The sequence below is a fragment of the Pinus tabuliformis genome, chromosome Q (assembly GCF_031772625.1).
Source record: "Pinus tabuliformis cultivar Carrire ecotype Pingquan chromosome Q, CPIR1, whole genome shotgun sequence".
Classification (NCBI taxonomy): Eukaryota; Viridiplantae; Streptophyta; class Pinopsida; order Pinales; family Pinaceae; genus Pinus; species Pinus tabuliformis.
The window spans coordinates 262,453,426-262,471,914 of NC_142296.1; the positions used below are offsets into that span (position 1 = coordinate 262,453,426).

The following is an 18,489-nucleotide window of genomic DNA, read 5'->3' on the forward strand; positions in this document are numbered from 1 at the left end:
AGAGGCTAAGAACACGAGATTTTCGAAACCCAAAAAAGGTTTTGTGAGATAAGCTCATGAAACACTTTAATTAAATAAATTAACAGTCATTTAAATTTTTCTTAAGTGTAACTTAAGAAAACTGGTTAATTAATAGGAATTAATTAAGGAAATGTGGGAATGCTGTAGAAAATTATACTGATTGAGTTTGAGATGATTTTAGTCGTTGATGGAGATCTAATCATGGTTGTTGGTTCACCAAGGAGAGATTATAAGAGCAGGATGATGGGGATGGAGATAGACACATTGAGTGAGAAGGTGATCTAGGCAAATTGAATTTCCCAGAGAGTAGAGACTTAGTGTCGAGAAGAATTCGAGGCAGTTCGATTCAGCTAGAGGAGAGATCGATTCAGTAGTTGAGTGCCTGGAAAATTCTTCCAGAGGGCCAGCGAATCCTTTTCAGTGGTAGAGACAACCAATAGAGGCAGATAACAGTTATTCCAAGTAGTGTGATTTTCAGCCTGCACAGAGGTTGACACAAAGGCAGATTGGGAGTTGATTGTGGGGCCAGGTCAGGTCAGGCTTGCTTGTGGAGAGAAAGAAAATTCACTCTAATATTTTTCCAGAGATTTCTCAGGAGAGGATTGCCAATTTGGGCATCCAAATATTGTACTCAGATTTTGCTGCTGAATAATAATAATAAAAACCTCATCTACTGCTCCGGTTTTCCCACATTGGGTTTTTTAGGGGACTTTTGTCCAAAAACAACGGTGTTATTTTTATTTTGTGTGTGCATTATTTTCTCAGGTCCAGTTTTATATCCACAACGCATTTTATCTCAGTGAAAAATAAAATGGCAGACCCCAAGCTATAGCAACACTCGGATGTGCTTTTCTTGCCAACAACAATTTCAGTCTCATCCAGGAAATCATGGCAGACCCCAAGCTATAGCAGCATCCGGATGTGCTTTTCTTGTCAACGACTTTTTTAGTCTCTGTTAGCATCGGTGTATCCATCAAGTTTCCGATAGTGTGTCTCAATCCATGATTAATTATATCATGTAGATATCTCAGCACATGGTTAGCATCAACCCAATATACATATCCAAGCTCTATCTAGTTCACACTACAGGGCAAGAATTCATTTGACTTCTAGCTCATCATGGGATCGATCAAATCTGAATCTGAAGAGGAGTCTCTCTCAACTGCTTTAGTGTAAATCATCATGCCAAAGTCTCTGACAGCGTACTTCCCTTAACAAGGAAGTCCTCATCATCTCTCTATTACACTTATAATCCATTAGGGCTCATAGATCAATCCCTCTGGTATTGAACACAGAGATGATTTGATCTTGTAAGAAATACATTGTTAGGATATATCAAACCAAACATTAAGGACATACCTTCAACCTTGAAGAGAGGTCAGAGTCTGCATTAGATGTTTATCAAACTAGACATGCCATGTCCAAGGGATTTGCTTGAGTCCATATGGGACTTGCTTCAGTCTGAAATCATGAGTCTCTTATTATGTGCGGAGGGAGCTCCAAGAATGCTTCTTTTTAAATGTCATAGAGAAAGAAAACTTTTCATAAATCTGATAATAGTGCATCCAATAAGGGTGCTAGGATCTCATTGTAGTCCCCACTAGCACAATGGAAGAGATGGGAGGTCAATGTCTACATACAAATATAAAACGGAATGATATTTATAGCCATGGAACTATCTTCCTTATTACTATTGAGCTTGATATCACAGAAGCATCTAACATTACTGTGTGACTTTATACATGGTTGGATGTTTGAATCAATTGTCCCCACTAGCACAATGGAAGAGATGGGAGGTCAATGTCTACACACAAATATAAAACAGAATGATATTTATAGCCATGGAACAAACAAAGGAAGAAGTCACGACAGGTATGAAAATACCACCATTGTATTGGAGTTCTTTAAGCTAAAAATAATCTCTAGCCAAAAATAATCACTGATCCAAAGTTTGTATAAGTGACATCAGCTTCGGGGAAAAACCTGTGTGGGAGATAACCATTTTCTTGTATGGAAACTCATTGACCAAAACTATGCACCAAAGTCCTATTTTATGAGATTCATTTTGTCGGATTTGGTAACTGGAAAGGTGTACAAGAGTTATATTGTCCACAAACATAAAGAAACCAACATTTTTTGTAGTGATTCTCCTCACATGCATGGGTGGCCTAATCTTGTTGCAGGTTCCAAATATTTCTGAAATCATCACCCAACATGTGCATTGCGCCGTGGCCCTTTTGTTTTCATCAGATGCAACAAATCGTAAGCTACCATGGTTGTATTAAATTTCCATGAAACTCTGTAACTACTTAGATGAATAACTGAAAACTGAAACTAGTTAACTTTCACTAAGATACAAAGCCTCTTAACAACTTATAAGCAACGAAATAAAAACACAGATAAAAACACATCACACAAATTGACACACTTATTTTTCTCAAGAAACCCAACAGGGAAAACCTGCTTGCTTGATGTAGCTATTTTATTAATTGTTCTTGGAGCAATTGAATCTATTACAAAGCAATTTGTCTCTCTTGAGAAAGTGTTATGCTTCTCACACATTTCTCAGCTGATACAACTGATCTTGGCTCGCCTTGATCACCACTTGATCTTGATTCTTGCACACAATTCTTCCTCTGCTACCTCCTTGATTTGCTCTGCAAACCATGTTGTCTTGCTTCAATTCTGCTCCTTCCTTGCGCACTTGAGCCCCTTACTCCTTGACACAATTCTTCCTCTACTACCTCCTTGACTTGCTCTGCAAACCCTGTTGTCTTGCTTCAATTCTGCTCCTCCTTCCTTGCACACTTGAGCCCCTTATTCCTTGTGTTGATCTCCTATTTCATAGCTCAGTTCTAGCCCTATTTCTTAGCGCACTTGAGCTCCTATTTTTTTAGGACCTTGCAGCTCCATACAACCTGCACAACCAATTCCCCTAAATTCTAGCAACCAATTCTCCTAAATTCTAGCTCACTTGTGCCTCCTATTCTTTAGGACGCAATTCGTGCGCTCCACAATCAAGGCTCTCTCACACTAACTCGTGAGCTCTACCTTGTCACAAACTTTTGTGCACAAAACAATGTGATTTATTTGTGCCTTTGTCCTCTCTTTATAAGTGAACTTCGATCCATGCAAGGAGGCCCAGTCTAATTTAGAATTCGAGCTCTGATGATGAGTTCAGTGAGAGTGTTACTTGCTCTCCTTCCAATCATCACTGGAGTTGTTAACTCGTGCTCTCTCCAATCAACAATGTGTGAAAATTCCCACACTGAAGGAACCTTACTGTAGTAGATCTAAATCTACTTCACCTACTTGATTTTTAAATTACATTCATAGCAAATTACTTTTGCAACCTACACTAATTAAATATTTGATCTCATGAAACAGAAAACAGAGCAAAGAACAAGATACATAGGACACAATTATTTTTGGACACAATAGTCCCCGGAAAAACCCAATGCGGGAAAACCGGTGCAACGACTCTGAGGGTTTTATTATTATACAGGAGAAATATCTGAATACAAATCTAGGATGCTCATATAGCAATCATTTATAGAGAAAATACTGGCGGAAAATCTGAGTGAGTTTTACCTCACTTTGCCAGACAGAATTCTCGCTGATCTGGCACAAGACTCGCTAACCCTGATTATTTCTGCGTTGGCTTTGTGTCACCTTCTCTACCCTCTACGTCAGCTCTCTCGGCTGTTCCGACAGTTCCGATTTCTGCATAACATGCGACTTTTTTGCGTCAGCTCTCCCGGCTACTGCGTTGCCTCTGCGTCAGCTCTCCCAGCTACTACGCTGCCTTTGCGTCAGCGCTCCCGACTGTTTTGGCAATTCTGGATTCTGCGTGATAGACAACTTTTTTGCGTCAACTCTCCTGGCTACTACGCTGCCCCTCTGCAAGCTCTCTCCGCCTCTCTGTCATTATTCTCCGGAAAGTCTTTCCGGATTCTCATTGCCCCTCAGCTGCAAGATCTCCCCAATTGATTTTCCTCCTAAGAACTTTCCACCTCAGAAAATCGATTTCCTCAATCTCTCTGTGTGTGTTTCCAAATGAACCCCTAGCCTCCATTTTATATTTTTCGTGTTGAGTCTTCAATGGCCAAGATTAAGTCTCTAATCAACGGCTAAGATTAAAACATGACTTGATCCTCCTTCTAGATCATTCTCACCCATATTTTGATTAATACCCATTAATATTTTATTTTCGCAAAGTTTAGACTTAGGAACCCCATTAAAAATATTAATTATTTTAATAAAATACAATCCGGGTGGAATTTCACCAAACGATTTCTGGGTTCGTGTGTGTTTCCAAATGAACCCCAAGCCTCCATTTTATATTTTTCTTGTTGAGTCTTCAACGGCCGAGATTAAGTCTCTAATCAACGGCTAAGATTAAAACATGACTTTATCCTCCTTCTAGATCATTCGCACCCATATTTTGATTAATACCCATTAATATTTTAATTTCGCTAAGTTTAGACTTAGGAACCCCATTAAAACATTAATTATTTTAATAAAATACAATCCGGGTGGAATGTCACCAAATGGTTTTTGGGTTCTTTAGAACTCATGTGCATTAGCCTCTCCACCAATTTTCATGGCTAGAGCAAATCCGATGCTAACAAAAACTCGCGCTCTCTCCAATCAACACTGGAGATCTAACTCACGCTTCCTTCAATCAAGATTGAAGACTAGCCCTAGCTTGTTGCAACTGAACTGCTAACTACCACCTCGTTCTGTAGTTAAACTGATAAAGACTCCTCTTTAATTGAAGCTCCAACTCTATGCATGCTAACTTGATGATCATTGTAGTAAATTGGAAATAATACATCCTAACTGAAGTCTAACTCTGCCTTGTTCTGTAGTTAAACTGATAAAGACTCCTCTTTAATTGAAGCTCCAACTCTATGCATGCTAACTTGATGATTATTCTAGTAAATTGGAAATAATTCATCCTAACTGAAGTCTAACTCATGAGGACAATTTAAGGTCTTCTCTGGCTAAGGCACACGCTGGAAGACCTTGCTTGCTACATTTTCAACAGATTGGCAAAGCTATTGTATATAACGGCTAACCTGTGTGACGTTGCAAAAATATGCATTGAATCCGTAGACAGAAACTTGGGAAGACTAATAACTTTCATGCCCAACAAAATCTCTTTCTTATCAGATAATTTCCCAAGCTATCTCAGCTAACCCCTATCACCAGTTCTCAGAGTAAGTCTACTTGATTTTCTATTTCAAAATCTCTCTAGAGAGGGGGCTCCCACCATGGGAATTCAATATGTTCTTGTCTAAATTCTGACTGAAATAATTAATGGGCATTTGTTGGTGTGTAATAAGTTATATTTACTACAATCCATCTTGATTGTCTGCAGTTTGCAGTAGCAATGCTTTGATCTCCTTGGCTGTAACATCTTCCTGCGTGGATTGCTCTACTCGAAATACATCTAGTGCAAATCCATTGAGAAGCTTATGATTGTAACATCTTCTTTGATCTCCTTGGCTGTAACATCTTCCTGCGTGGATTGCTCTACTCGTAATACATCTAGTCCAAATCCATTGAGAAGCTTATGATTGTAACATCTTCCTACGTGGATTGCTTTGCTCGGAATACCCTTTCCATCCTATTGTCCATCTATTTTATGCTTTGCTCGAAGTACCCTTTCCATCCTATTGTCCATCTATTTTATGCTTGATTTAATCTGTTAGCAATTGGTGGTGGATGCTGAGAGTAGCTGCATTTTCTTCAATTTTTGAGTTTTAGCGAAGTCAATAGTGTTAAATGTCGGTTTCTTTAATGGCTTCTTTCAACTTATTAAATTCCCTTGTAGTACTCTCTAATTCTATATTAGCATCCCAAGTAGACTCATAGATCTTCCACAACTCCCGAGTCTTGAGGTTTTGGACATCCTCCTAAAGGAGGGCTAAATGTGCTGATAGCCTTTTTGGAGGCGTAAGTGTTGAAGTGGAAATAAAAATTTTCAAAGCTGGACTAGAGAATGTTGTCAAAGGCATTTGTGGTGGGAAGTGTCCCTTTATTCATGTAGAATCAAAGGAAAACTTCTAATACATACTAGCAAGATAAAAAGAAAAGAGAAAAGAATTGAAGGTAAAATTAGCAAATATATGATATAGGGTCATCCCTTATCAAAGTTAAAAGGTGATTGAAGATATTTCGTTGTGTGTGATACATGGAAAACATCTTGAATGAACTTTGAAGGCCATCATCCTTTATGGTGGCCAAGATCATCCAAACTAGTCAATTTATTGCTCATGTCTTGTTATGAGTGCTCAGATGCCCTAAGCAATTAAGTTTAAGATGATGTCTTGTTATGAGTGCTCAGACGCCCTAAGTAGTTAAGTCTGATCATCTCATAATTAGTAATTGATATTTTACATCTCCTGATAGTACAAAGTAATTTGCTAATTTCCCTTATCAAGGTTAAAAGGTGCTTGAAGATATTTCGTTGTGTGATACATGGAAAACATCTTGGATGAAGGCCATCATCCTTCATGGTGGCCATGATAATAGTCCAAACTAGTCAATTTATTGCTCATGTCTTGTTATGGGTGCTCAGATGCGTGAAACAATTAAGTTTAATCATCTCATAATTAGTAATTGATACTTTTCCATCTCCTAATAATACAGAGTAATTTGCCATTTTATTAACCTCCAACATTATAACCTTGGGCCACTTGAATAAATGTTATATGATGAATGAGAATTAACAAGGCCTTATATCTTTGAGTAACTGGGAATGTTTAATGTTTTTAGGTATCGCATTGTTATTCATTAGTTGGCATTGTTACATATTGCCCTCGTTTTTAGGTATCACATTGTGATTCACTAGTTGGCATTGTTACATATTGCCCTCTTCATTTTCGAACGAGGCAAGAACTCTCAATTAGGGTTCAAATGTTATGAGTATGGATTTCCATCCTCAGCAGCAAACAATTCTGATAGGTGATTTCAAGTTCCATTCAATACAGTTCTTCATTTAAATAAATTCCTTAAGTCAATTTGGAAGATGTACTTTATCGATCAGTTGGAACAAATGTTGGTGACGTTGCAATTTGGGAAGTGGAATCTCGAAAAAAAATTAGCTTGCAGGAACTTTAAGGTTTGCAGGTAGATGATTTTTTCATAAATTAGTTTTGTAATTTAAATTGGGAAAATGTACCTGTATGAATTGATCTTGGAAAGGTTTTAGAGTTCTTTACTGGAGTTGATCATGAGCGCTGGCCTTAGGTAAACTCTTATACATGTTTTGTTATGTTTTCTTAGGCTGCTCTTTTGAAAAATCCAACGCTGGCCTTAGGTAAACTCTTATACATGTTTTTTTATGTTTTTTAGGCTGCTCTTTTCAAAAATCCAACTGTATCAGTGAATCGTTGTATCTGAACCCAGATGGGGCAGTCCTTGGTAACTTAATATATACTCTTATTCATTAATAAGTTGCTTTGATATCATTTTCTTCTTTATACATCAATGTGAGTTATTTGTAATAATGCCATCTACAAATGCCTCTGATCTCCTTTTGGTTGGTTGCGCACCAATATAATGGTGTGCTACGCCCTCTATTCAGATACTGACATGCCTGCATTTGTGTTATAGGAGTTGTGTTTTTCAAGCGTATAGTTCACATATATTCTTACACTGAGGCATGTAATTTGAGACAACATCTAGAGGTTTGCTTACATGCTTAAAGGGCAATCTGTACATTCTTAAATATAATGGTGTGCTACGCCCTCTATTCAGATACTGACATGCCTCCATTTGTGTTATAGGAGTTGTGTTTTCCAAGCGTATCGTTCACATATATTCTTACACTGAGGCATGTGATTTGAGACAACATCTAGAGGTTGGCTTACATGCCTAAAGGGCAATCTGTACATTCTTGTAGGTCTGTAGAATTAAGTTTGTATTGAAAATATAATTTATTAACATTGATATAATTTAAACAGATTGACGCAAAATGTTGGTGGTGCGAATGATATTGCTTTTTCACACCCTAGCTACTATCTCTTCATAATAATTACATGTGGGGATGATAAGACCATCAAGGTAATCTTCTTTATCATGTGTCAAGACTCATTCTAATATTGCTTTTTCACACCCTAGCTACTATCTCTTCATAATAATTACATGTGGGGATGATAAGACCATCAAGGTAATCTACTTTATCATGTGTCAAGACTCATTCTAATAGTCGTCGTTTATGCAGTCACTAGTCGAAAGCAGTACACATTTGAAGGTCATGAAGCATCGGTATGTTCTGTTTGTCCTTACCAGTAATAAAATATTCAGGGACTTTGTTCCTTGAGTCCTGAAGAATTTATGTGAATATATTGCTTTTTCACACCCTAGCTACTATCTCTTCATAATAATTACGTGTGGGGAAGATAAGACCATCAAGGTAATCTGCTTTATCATGTGTCAAGACTCATTCTAATAGTTGTCGTTTACTTATCTGTATAAGAAAATTTAAAAAAAAAAAATATTGTCTGTGCTTGTAGGTGTGGGATGCAGTCACTAGTCGAAAGCAGTACACATTTGAAGGTCATGAAGCAGCGGTATGTTCTGTTTGTCCTTACCAGTAAAAATATTCAGGTACTTTGTTCCTTGAGTCCTGAAGAATTTATGTGAATTGCAGTTGAGGACTAGCTGTTTTGAAGTTATATTGCATATTCTATCTTTGTTTGATGTTTGGATTTCTGTGAATTTTTGGCCATATGACAAATACTTTATTGCACTAAAGATAGATGGATTATGATTCTTTGTTTGTATGCAGTGTATTTTTTCTACAGCTATTTATGGAAAGATCAAAGCCTGGTAGTATGATCTTGCGGGATTTAGGGTGGACTATAATGCTACGGGCCTTATTGTGCTGATGGAACAAGGTAAAATGTTAACTTGGAATGGCGTCTAGTTTGTAAAGTGTCGTCATGTGGATCTGAGTTTTACTTTCTCCAATTTTCTATATTTGTTGTGTCAAACCCATGTCCTTTCTGAAGTATATAATCATTTGTATTTTTTATTAGGCTCTTCTCCTGTGGAACAAGTAAAGATGGTGATTCGTACCTGATTGAGTGGAATGAAAGTGAGGGAACAATCAAGCGGACATATTCTGCAATTTGAGACAACCTCTTGGCAGCTGGTGATGAATTTCAAATAAAGTTATGGGACATGGATAACACCAACATCCTGACAACAACAATTGATGTTGATGATAGTTCGGTAAGAAGTTATTTTTGGAAATGAGGATGGTTTATTTTTAGAGTTTCAAAACATTATTTCAAGTTTTCTTGATCACATCTCAATGTATAATCCTCGCTTTATTTGCAGAAAAAAGCTAGTCCTCGCCTTCGCTGAAGGTTCCCTGTTGGCAGTCACAACGAATGACAATGGCATAAAGATCTTACCCAACGCAGCTTAATTCGCATGCTGGAGAGTAGATCCTTTGAAGGAACGAGGGTGCCATCAGAGACAATGGGAACAAAGGTAAATTGCTTCCTCGATGCACATTTACTGTGTACATGCACTACTAATTAATGGTAAAGTTTAAACTCTAACTAGTTCATTTTTACTATGCAGTCTTCAATTGTGAATGTCATGCCTCCTGCAATCACTGCTCCTGATTCACTTCACACTACTAATTAATAGTAAAGTTTAAACTCTAACTAGTTCATTTTTACTACGCAGACTTCAATTGTGAATGCCATGCCTCCTGCAATCATTGCCCTTGGTTCCCTTCCCTTCGCAGTGCTGTAGAACGTTCGGACAGACTTCCACCTGCATTGTCAATGACCAATTTTGTAAGAGCTTTCTCCTAGAATGATTTTTTTAGAATCTAGCATATTTGTCCAGCATTATTCAGTTTAGTTTGTTACATATATCTTATCATTTTCTAAACTTCCACTCAGAGTCCAGATATTGTTGCTTTCGAGTTTCCATATAGCATAGGATTTTGTTCTTTTCCGCGTTCACATGCTCTATTAGCCATTATTTTGGCATATCTTTTATAGGAATAGGATGATATTATCAATGATGTCTAACAATTATCTGACACTCGAGACAACATATGTGCAGAGTAGTATAGATAGACAGTGGGACCCCAGATGTTAAACGAAGGCTTCTAGATGAGGTCACAGACAAGAGCAAGAACTGGAAATTGACTGAGATCACTGATTTGGGTCAGTGTAGGTCTCTCAGGTTGCCAGACAGAATGCATGCTAGCAAGGTATGCAATCATCCCTCTATTACAGAAAACACTTAAGGTTGACATACTCTACAATTTTATGTGCTACAAATTCTGTCGATATTGATCCAAACAAGTAATGTGCTATTTCTTGCAGGTGGTAAAACTGATATACACCAATTCCCGTGTTGTTGTCGTAGCACTGACATCCAATGCTCTCCATAAGCTATGGAAATGACCGCGAAGTGAACGAAATCCATCCAGAAAGGTGGAAAGGTGGGGTTCTTTAGTAGTTGTTGTTTGCCTTTTTTAAGCTTGTTTTATTTATTTATTTTTTTGTTATACTTTTGGATATATAATTTGCAGCTAGTAATAATTGACGAGTAACTAAGAGTTCGTATTTTGTTCCACCGTCTGCAGCGAGCATTCCAACACAGATGTGGCAGCCAGCTAGTGGAATTGTTACGAATAATGTCGTTGGTGATACAAATCCATAAGTCTAAGAATGATTCCTATGTAATATCTGCTTCCAGTGGCAAGGTCTCCTTATTCAATATGATGACATTTACGCTAAGAGAGCCTTTTACCTAAAGACCAGTTTCATTTTAATGTTTCCGATGATATATATAATTTCAGTTTTGTACCTCAGTTTTGGTACATTGGTCTGCTAGGGTTTAGTCTCTGATGTCTCACCTTCAACTTTCAAATTCAACCTTCAACTTGCAAATTATGTGGGTAATGAGGTTTAGTTACTCTAGAAGGTTCTTGTGTAATGTTCCTTATCTAATTCAAAGGCTCCCAATTTATCCAAATCACTGGTTTCATGGGATGCTAATTAGTGATTCATTGCCAGGTTGCCACCTTCTCAGCCATTTTTCTGGCTTTCCACCTTCTCAGGCAGCCACTTTACTGGCTTTCCACCTTCAGGACAAGGCACGGAGAATTCATCAATTCAAATATACAACCACATCTTTTGGCAGTTATGTCCCTGGGCCATAAATGGGTGGGACAAGCGAAAGTCAAAAGTGGTTTCATGGGATGCTAATTAGTGATTCATTGCCAGGTCATGACAACTTTTCGTGCCACCTTCTCAGGCAGCCACTTTTCTGGCTTTCCACCTTCTCAGGCAGCCTCTTTTCTGGCTTTTCACCTTCAGGACAATAACATCATTGCAATTGGCACAGAGAATTCATCAATTCAAATATACAACCATGTCTTTTGGCAGTTATGTCCCTGGGGCATAGATGGGTGGGACAAGCGAAAGTCAAAAACTGTACCAGTACAACCAGGAAGACCGTCACCACCAGTGGGAGATACAAGAGTACAGTTTCACAGTGATCAAATTCACCTGTTGGTTGTGCATGAGACCCAGTTTTGCTATATATGATGCTTCCAAGGTCTTGACCACCAATGGCGATACAAGAGTACAGTTTCATAATGATCAAATTCACTTCTTGGTTGTGCATGAGAGCCAGCTTTACTATATATGATGCTTCCAAAGTTGGAGGGCTGGTTTCTATGTAAGTTCTTGTAAGCACTGTTGAATTAAAACATAGACAATAATATAATGTCACTTACCTTCTGTATCTGATTGGATGACCTTGTTACATGGTTGCATTGCAGTGGTCTCCTCATGATTCCCTATCTGCTCCTATTTCAAGTGCCATATCTGCTCCTATTTCAAGTGCCATATACTCATGTGACAGCGTCCTAGTTTATGCGAGCTTCTGTGCTTCTGTTATAGTGCAGCTGGAGTGTTTGATGTAGAAAGCTTGAGGCCTCAATGTCGCATTGCTCCTGCATATTTACAATCAGGAATGAACAGGTAAATGGGCTCTTTCATTCTGTCATGGTTGATACATCAATTTTTTAGATTTGGATTTTGACCAGGCATATTATAATATTATTTTATTGTTTGGTTATTTATTCAGCAGTAATGCCTATTCTCTAGTCGTTGCATCAAATTTGCTCGTGGAAGAACAGATGGAATTCATGATATCGAGTCTTCAGAGTAAGAAGGGAAATGGGGTGTTGGACCTCCCCCAGATAATGGAACTGTCGGATCGAATCCGACATTAAGTAACCAATGTTGGGAACCACCCTCAAGGTGAAACCTAGGAACACGCTGAAGTGCACTCTTGATTTGCAAGAATACCATGAATAATGGTAGCGTCTTGTCAGTGAAGTGCCTCGCTTGTGTTGGCATTTTATCAAGATTTGTAATTTTCATCAGATATTGTTCAGCCAATGTAAATGAAAATGAGTCACTAATTTTTCTGGGTCATGTAAAAATTGAAATGTAATTTTCATAAGATATTGTTCAGCCAATGTAAATGAAAATGAGTATCTAGGTGCAATCCTGGTCACTAATTTTTCTGGGTCATGTAAAAATTGAAATTTTGGAGCATAGGTCGTGTAAAAATTGAAAGTCGGCCATAGGAGCATAATTTATGAATGTTCATTCCGAGGGTTTCTCAGTGTCTATTTTTGAAACCGTTCTTTTTACGACGAGTGTTTTTTCATATGTTCATGTGCAATCAAGCAAACCTGGTTAAAACGGAAGCTTTGTCAGACTTGGGAATATTATATTTATTAACTGAATCAACATTTTTGGGTTGAATACTGATATTGAAGTAATTCAAGTGTGTAAATGAAAATGAGTATCTAGGTGCAATCCTGGTCACTAATTTTTCTGGGTCATGTAAAAATTGAAATTTTGGAGCATAGGTCGTGTAAAAATTGAAAGTCGGCCATAGGAGCATAATTTATGAATGTTCATTCCGAGGGTTTCTCAGTGTCTATTTTTGAAACCGTTCTTTTTACGACGAGTGTTTTTTCATATGTTCATGTGCAATCAAGCAAACCTGGTTAAAACGGAAGCTTTGTCAGACTTGGGAATATTATATTTATTAACTGAATCAACATTTTTGGGTTGAATACTATTGGAGCTGATATTGAAGTAATTCAAGTGAGAAAACAAATTATACATGAGTTTCTACAATTGACTCAACGATGGCATGTGTTGTGTTTTAATTTTTGGGGCTAAATCAAGTAATTCAATTGAGAAAACATTAATTATACATGAGTTTCTGCAATTGACTCAAACATTAATTATACATGAGTTTCTACAATTGACTCAACAATGGCTTTTTTAGTATTTGTTTTAATTTTTGTCTCTAAATCATCACTTTTTATAGTAAACATATTGTTTCTGCAATAGACTCGACGAACTTTCTTGTTTGATGACACTATTGGTTTGTTTCTGCAATTGACTCCAACATTAATTATACATGAGTTTCTACAATTGACTCAACGATGGCTTTTTTAGTATTTTTTAGTATTTGTTTTAATTTTTGTCTCTAAATCATCACTTTTTATAGTAAACATATTGTTTCTGCAATAGACTCGACGAACTTTCTTGTTTGATGACACTATTGGTTTAAACATATTGATACAAATATTTACAGAAAACAAAAACAAAAACAACTTTCCGTTATAAACGTTAATGTTATAATGCACATATTAAAAAAAAAAAACCTTTCAGTTAATGTGATAACGCTCATATTGCTGCAACGTAAACTTTCAGTTAATTTGATAATGCTCATATTGCTGCAACGTTTGTGTTTTGTTTTTGATCGCCTCCAAAATTTCGTAATATGAATTTTGGATATCACCTTAATAATAGGAGGCTTCGTTTATGCCAAGATCATAAGATCTTTTGCTTGTGAAGTTGTAATATCATTGCATATGTTTTTATGCTATTTACAAGTTACAAGTTAATCATAACTTTCACTTTATATGATAATGCTCAATTGTCCTTCCCTTGCGGAGGGGAGAGATAAGATCATAAGATCTTTTCCTTGTGAAGTTATAATATCACTGCATATGTTTTTATGCTATTTACAAGTTAAACATAATGATACAGATATTTACAGAAAGCAAAAAAATATTTAAAAATATTTAAATTTAAACTTTTTAGTTGCACAAATGTTTTTATGCTATTTACAAGTTAAACATGTTGATACAGATATTTATAAAACTTTGAGTTGATGTGATAATGTTTATATTGTTGCAGTGTTTGTGATTTGTTTTTGATCCCCTTGCTGAGGGGAGAGATGAGATCTTTACCTTTTGAAGTTGTAATATTTGAATTGTAATATCACAAATATTGGATATCAGCTTCATAGGAGGCTTTGTGATTTGTTTTTGATCCCCTTGCTGAGGGGAGAGATGAGATCCTTACCTTCTGAAGTTGTAATATCACAACTATTTTTAGATAGCTTGAAGTTGTAATATTTGAATTGTAATATCACAAATATTGGATATCAGCTTCATAGGAGGCTTTGTGATTTGTTTTTATCCCCTTGCTGAGGGGAGAGATGAGATCCTTACCTTCTGAAGTTGTAATATCACAAATATTAGATATCAGCTTCATAGGAGGCTTTGGTAGTTGCAGAGGTTTTTATGCTATTTACAAGTTGTAGAGCTTTTATGTAATTTCAAAATATTTGGAATAGTGTTTGTATTGATAATAATGTCATTATTATTTTTAATAATATCAAAATAATGTTGTTGTGTTGATACCATCTACATAAATAATGTCATTGATATTTTTAATATTAAAAATATCAAAATAATGTTGTTATTGATACCATCTACATAAATAGTGTCATTTCTATTTTTAATAATATCAAAATAATGTTGTTGATACCATCTACATGTCATGTGTATTTTTAATAATATCAAAATAATGCTGTTGTTGATATCATCTACTAATGTTGTTGATACCATCAACATAAATAATGTCGTGTATTTTTAATAATATCAAAATAATGTTGTTGTTGATACCATCTACACGTCCACAATGTGACATTTTAATTTACTAGGGAAATTATGTCCAGTGTTTATGAATATTATTGTATTGAATTTGTGCCTGGTAAACATAAATATATTCTCAAACAATACAACAGTCTCATTTTAGTTCTCAAACAATACACATATATTCTCAAAATAATGTTGTTGTGTTGATACAATCTACATGTCTGCAATAAGCCTAGACGATATTGCCGAGAAGAGTTTCTCATCAGTGTAAGGCACACTGCACATAGTTTATATAATAAAAAGAGAGTACATAGTTTATATAGTAAAAGTTTCTAATCGCCTAGATGAGATTGCCGAGAAGAGTTTCTCATCACTGTAAGGCACACTGCACATAGTTTATATAATAAAAGAGAGTACATAGTTTATATAGTAAAAGTTTCTAATCTTTGGTGACTAATATATATCTACATGTCCAAATGGGACATTTTAATTTACTAGGGAAACAATGTCCAGTGTTTTATTAATATTATTGTATTGAATTTGTACCTTAAACATAAATATATTTTCAAACAATACAGTTCTCATCTCGAATAATACAAATATATTCTCAAGCAACACAACAACTTTATTTTAGTTCTCAAACAAATATATTCTACAATACAAAACCTTATTTTAGTTCTCAAACAAATATATTCTACAATACAAAACCTTATTTTAGTTCTCAAAGTTCTCAAAATACAAATGAAGTTTGATAATTGGGGTTAATTAAGGTTTGGGTGGTTGAGGAAAATTGTTGTAATTTTTATATTCAAAATTCAAATTCAATAACATGATGAGCATTTATTGTAATGGCCTTGTGTTTATGAATATTATTATATTGGATTTATGCCTTGTATAAAATATTTATAAGTTGGTCTAGTATCGACAACCTAACTACCTAACTATTGATTTCCGAATTGATTTCTCTACTTAGAGATTGATAATAGAATGAAATATCATGAAGTTTAATAATATATAAGGTCCTTTTTTTCATATTTTAAATAATAAAATTATCTCCAAAAATTACAAATAAAAAATAAAAGTCATACCAAACAAATACAAATTGAATGAATTCGGTTAATTGGGGGAATGAAGTTTGAAAGTTTAATAAGTGGTTGAGGGAAATGGTTGTGATTTTCTCAATCCAAAATTCAAATCCTCGCTCGTAACATGATGAGCATTTGTTGTATCGGATTTGTGCATTGTGAATATAAATATATTTGTGGGTTGGTAGTATGAGCAACACCACTTTAGTTCTCGAACAATACAATACAAATGAATGAAGTTTGAAAATTTAATAATTGGGGTTAATTAGGGTTTGGTTGATTGAGAAAAATGGTTGTAATTTTCTTCACCCAAAATTCAAATCCTCGCTTGTAACACCTTTTGGCGCCTATCTTCTCCCCACTACTATTTCCCTTTGTCAAACTCTTTTTTCACACGATTTCCTATTCATTTAGGGTGATGAACAGTTGTTGTAATGGCTTTGTGCTTATGAATATTATTGTATTGGATTTGTGCCTTCTGAACATAAATATATTTGTGGGTTGGTCTACTATCAACGTCGTCACTGTAGTTCTCAAACAATACCAATGGAATGAAGTTTAAAAGTTTAATAATTGGGTTTAATTAGGTTTTGGGTGGTTGAGGAAAATAGTTGTAAATTTTTCCATCCAAAATTCAAATCATCGTTGGTAATATGACGAGCATTTGTTGTAATGGTCGACTTTTTGGAGTTTCTGATGCCAGAATCTAGTGGAAAAATTTGAGGTGAAATTTTGATTTGTTTTAATTAAACTAGTTTTCGACTGTATATATGGATTCAACGCCATGGAAAACCCTACGGCACTTCTATTGTAGGGTTTTACCCAACACGTTGTGATTTCAATGCATTCTTGCTAGATTTTAGAGAAATTAGACCGAAAAAGCTTCCAAAAAGTCACACTAACAACCAACTCCTTATTGTATTGGATTTGTGCCTTGTGAATATAAATATATTTGTGAATTGGTCTAATATCAACAATCTCACTTTAGTTCTAAAGGTAGGAGATTGATTTATTTCCTAAAGAAAAAGATATATATATATATATATATATATATATATATATATATATATATTAACTTTTATTATAATTTAATCTTAATTTTTTTTAATTTATAAATCAATATAAAATAAAATAAAGTAATATTAATTTTTTTAAATAATATAACTCTTTTTTATAATAAAAAAATGTTGATTAATGCCCAAAAATTTATTTAAAAAACAAAATAATAATTATCACACAACATGTATCAATTATTATATTCCAATCTTTTATTTTTATAATTATCACACAACATGTATCAATTATTATATTCCAATTTTTTATTTTTAAATAAGTACTCAGTGCTCATCCTAAAATTGTAATTGAGACATGGTATTAGTTCCGTTTATCTTCTTTTATTACTTAGTGTCGTGAAATTAAGTTTGTAATTGAGCCATGGTATTAGTTCCTTTTATCTTCTTTTATTACTTAGTGTCGTGAAATTAAGTAATATTGTAATTGAGACATGATATTAGTTCGTTTTATCTTCTTTTGTATTTGTTATAATATTTGGTATATAATGAAAAACGAAATTAAGCGTTCAATTAATACCATGTTTTTATTTGTTATAATATTTGGTATATAATGAAAAACCTCTTATGTGAATTAAAATATGATTTAAGATGAATGATTAAGTGAATATTAGTCCTTAAATTACAGCAATTTTATAGATTTTTATAATTGGTTTGGTTTGGGTTGCATAGTCCATAATAATATTGTATCTTGCAATAGATTAAAATGCTTGTTGAATTGGACTACATTGCACATTATTATTATTTTTATTATACTTAAATTGAAATAGAGTTAGATAAAGAAAAATAAAATAAAATAAAAATAGACATTTCATTTCTTTAAAGGAAAACTGAAGTTAATATTTTGATAGTAAGTATGCATATTAATGTTTTGTAATCAACATTTTAAATTTATAAATGCATTTCAAAAATGTCATTTCAACTTTAATCATAAATGGAAAAACTAAAATTTATCACTAATTGGAAAATGTTTGATATCACCAAATGAAAAGTATTTATTAATAACACATTTAAATGACATTATTGAAAATAATTGTGTCAAATAGATAAATATCAAAATTATGATGTTTTTTAGTATTATATGGTTTTTTATTTATTAAAATATTGAAAATGCAAATATTTCATTTCTCCCTAGTATTAGTTTATCCTCAAGATCCATTGCCATTTTTTATTTTAAATAAATTTAGTCTTTTGATTCATTGTCTTTTTTTATTTTAAATAAGTTTAGTCTTTAGCTTGGTCACATTATTGCACTGTGTTATTTTCAAAATGATTGTGTTTAGCC

General features: G+C 34.6%; 2 long non-coding RNA genes across 2 annotated transcripts; both read left to right on the plus strand.

The window, feature by feature from the left end:
- Positions 1-8,135: 8,135 nt before the first annotated feature.
- LOC149219178 (uncharacterized) lies at positions 8,136-9,267 on the plus strand. Its single transcript, XR_016249219.1, has 5 exons — positions 8,136-8,200; positions 8,255-8,298; positions 8,547-8,603; positions 8,822-8,930; positions 9,072-9,267. It is a non-coding gene; the product is annotated as an uncharacterized LOC149219178 (long non-coding RNA).
- Positions 9,268-10,601: 1,334 nt separating this feature from the next.
- LOC149219179 (uncharacterized) lies at positions 10,602-12,531 on the plus strand. Its single transcript, XR_016249221.1, has 3 exons — positions 10,602-11,748; positions 11,852-12,053; positions 12,163-12,531. It is a non-coding gene; the product is annotated as an uncharacterized LOC149219179 (long non-coding RNA).
- Positions 12,532-18,489: the final 5,958 nt, after the last annotated feature.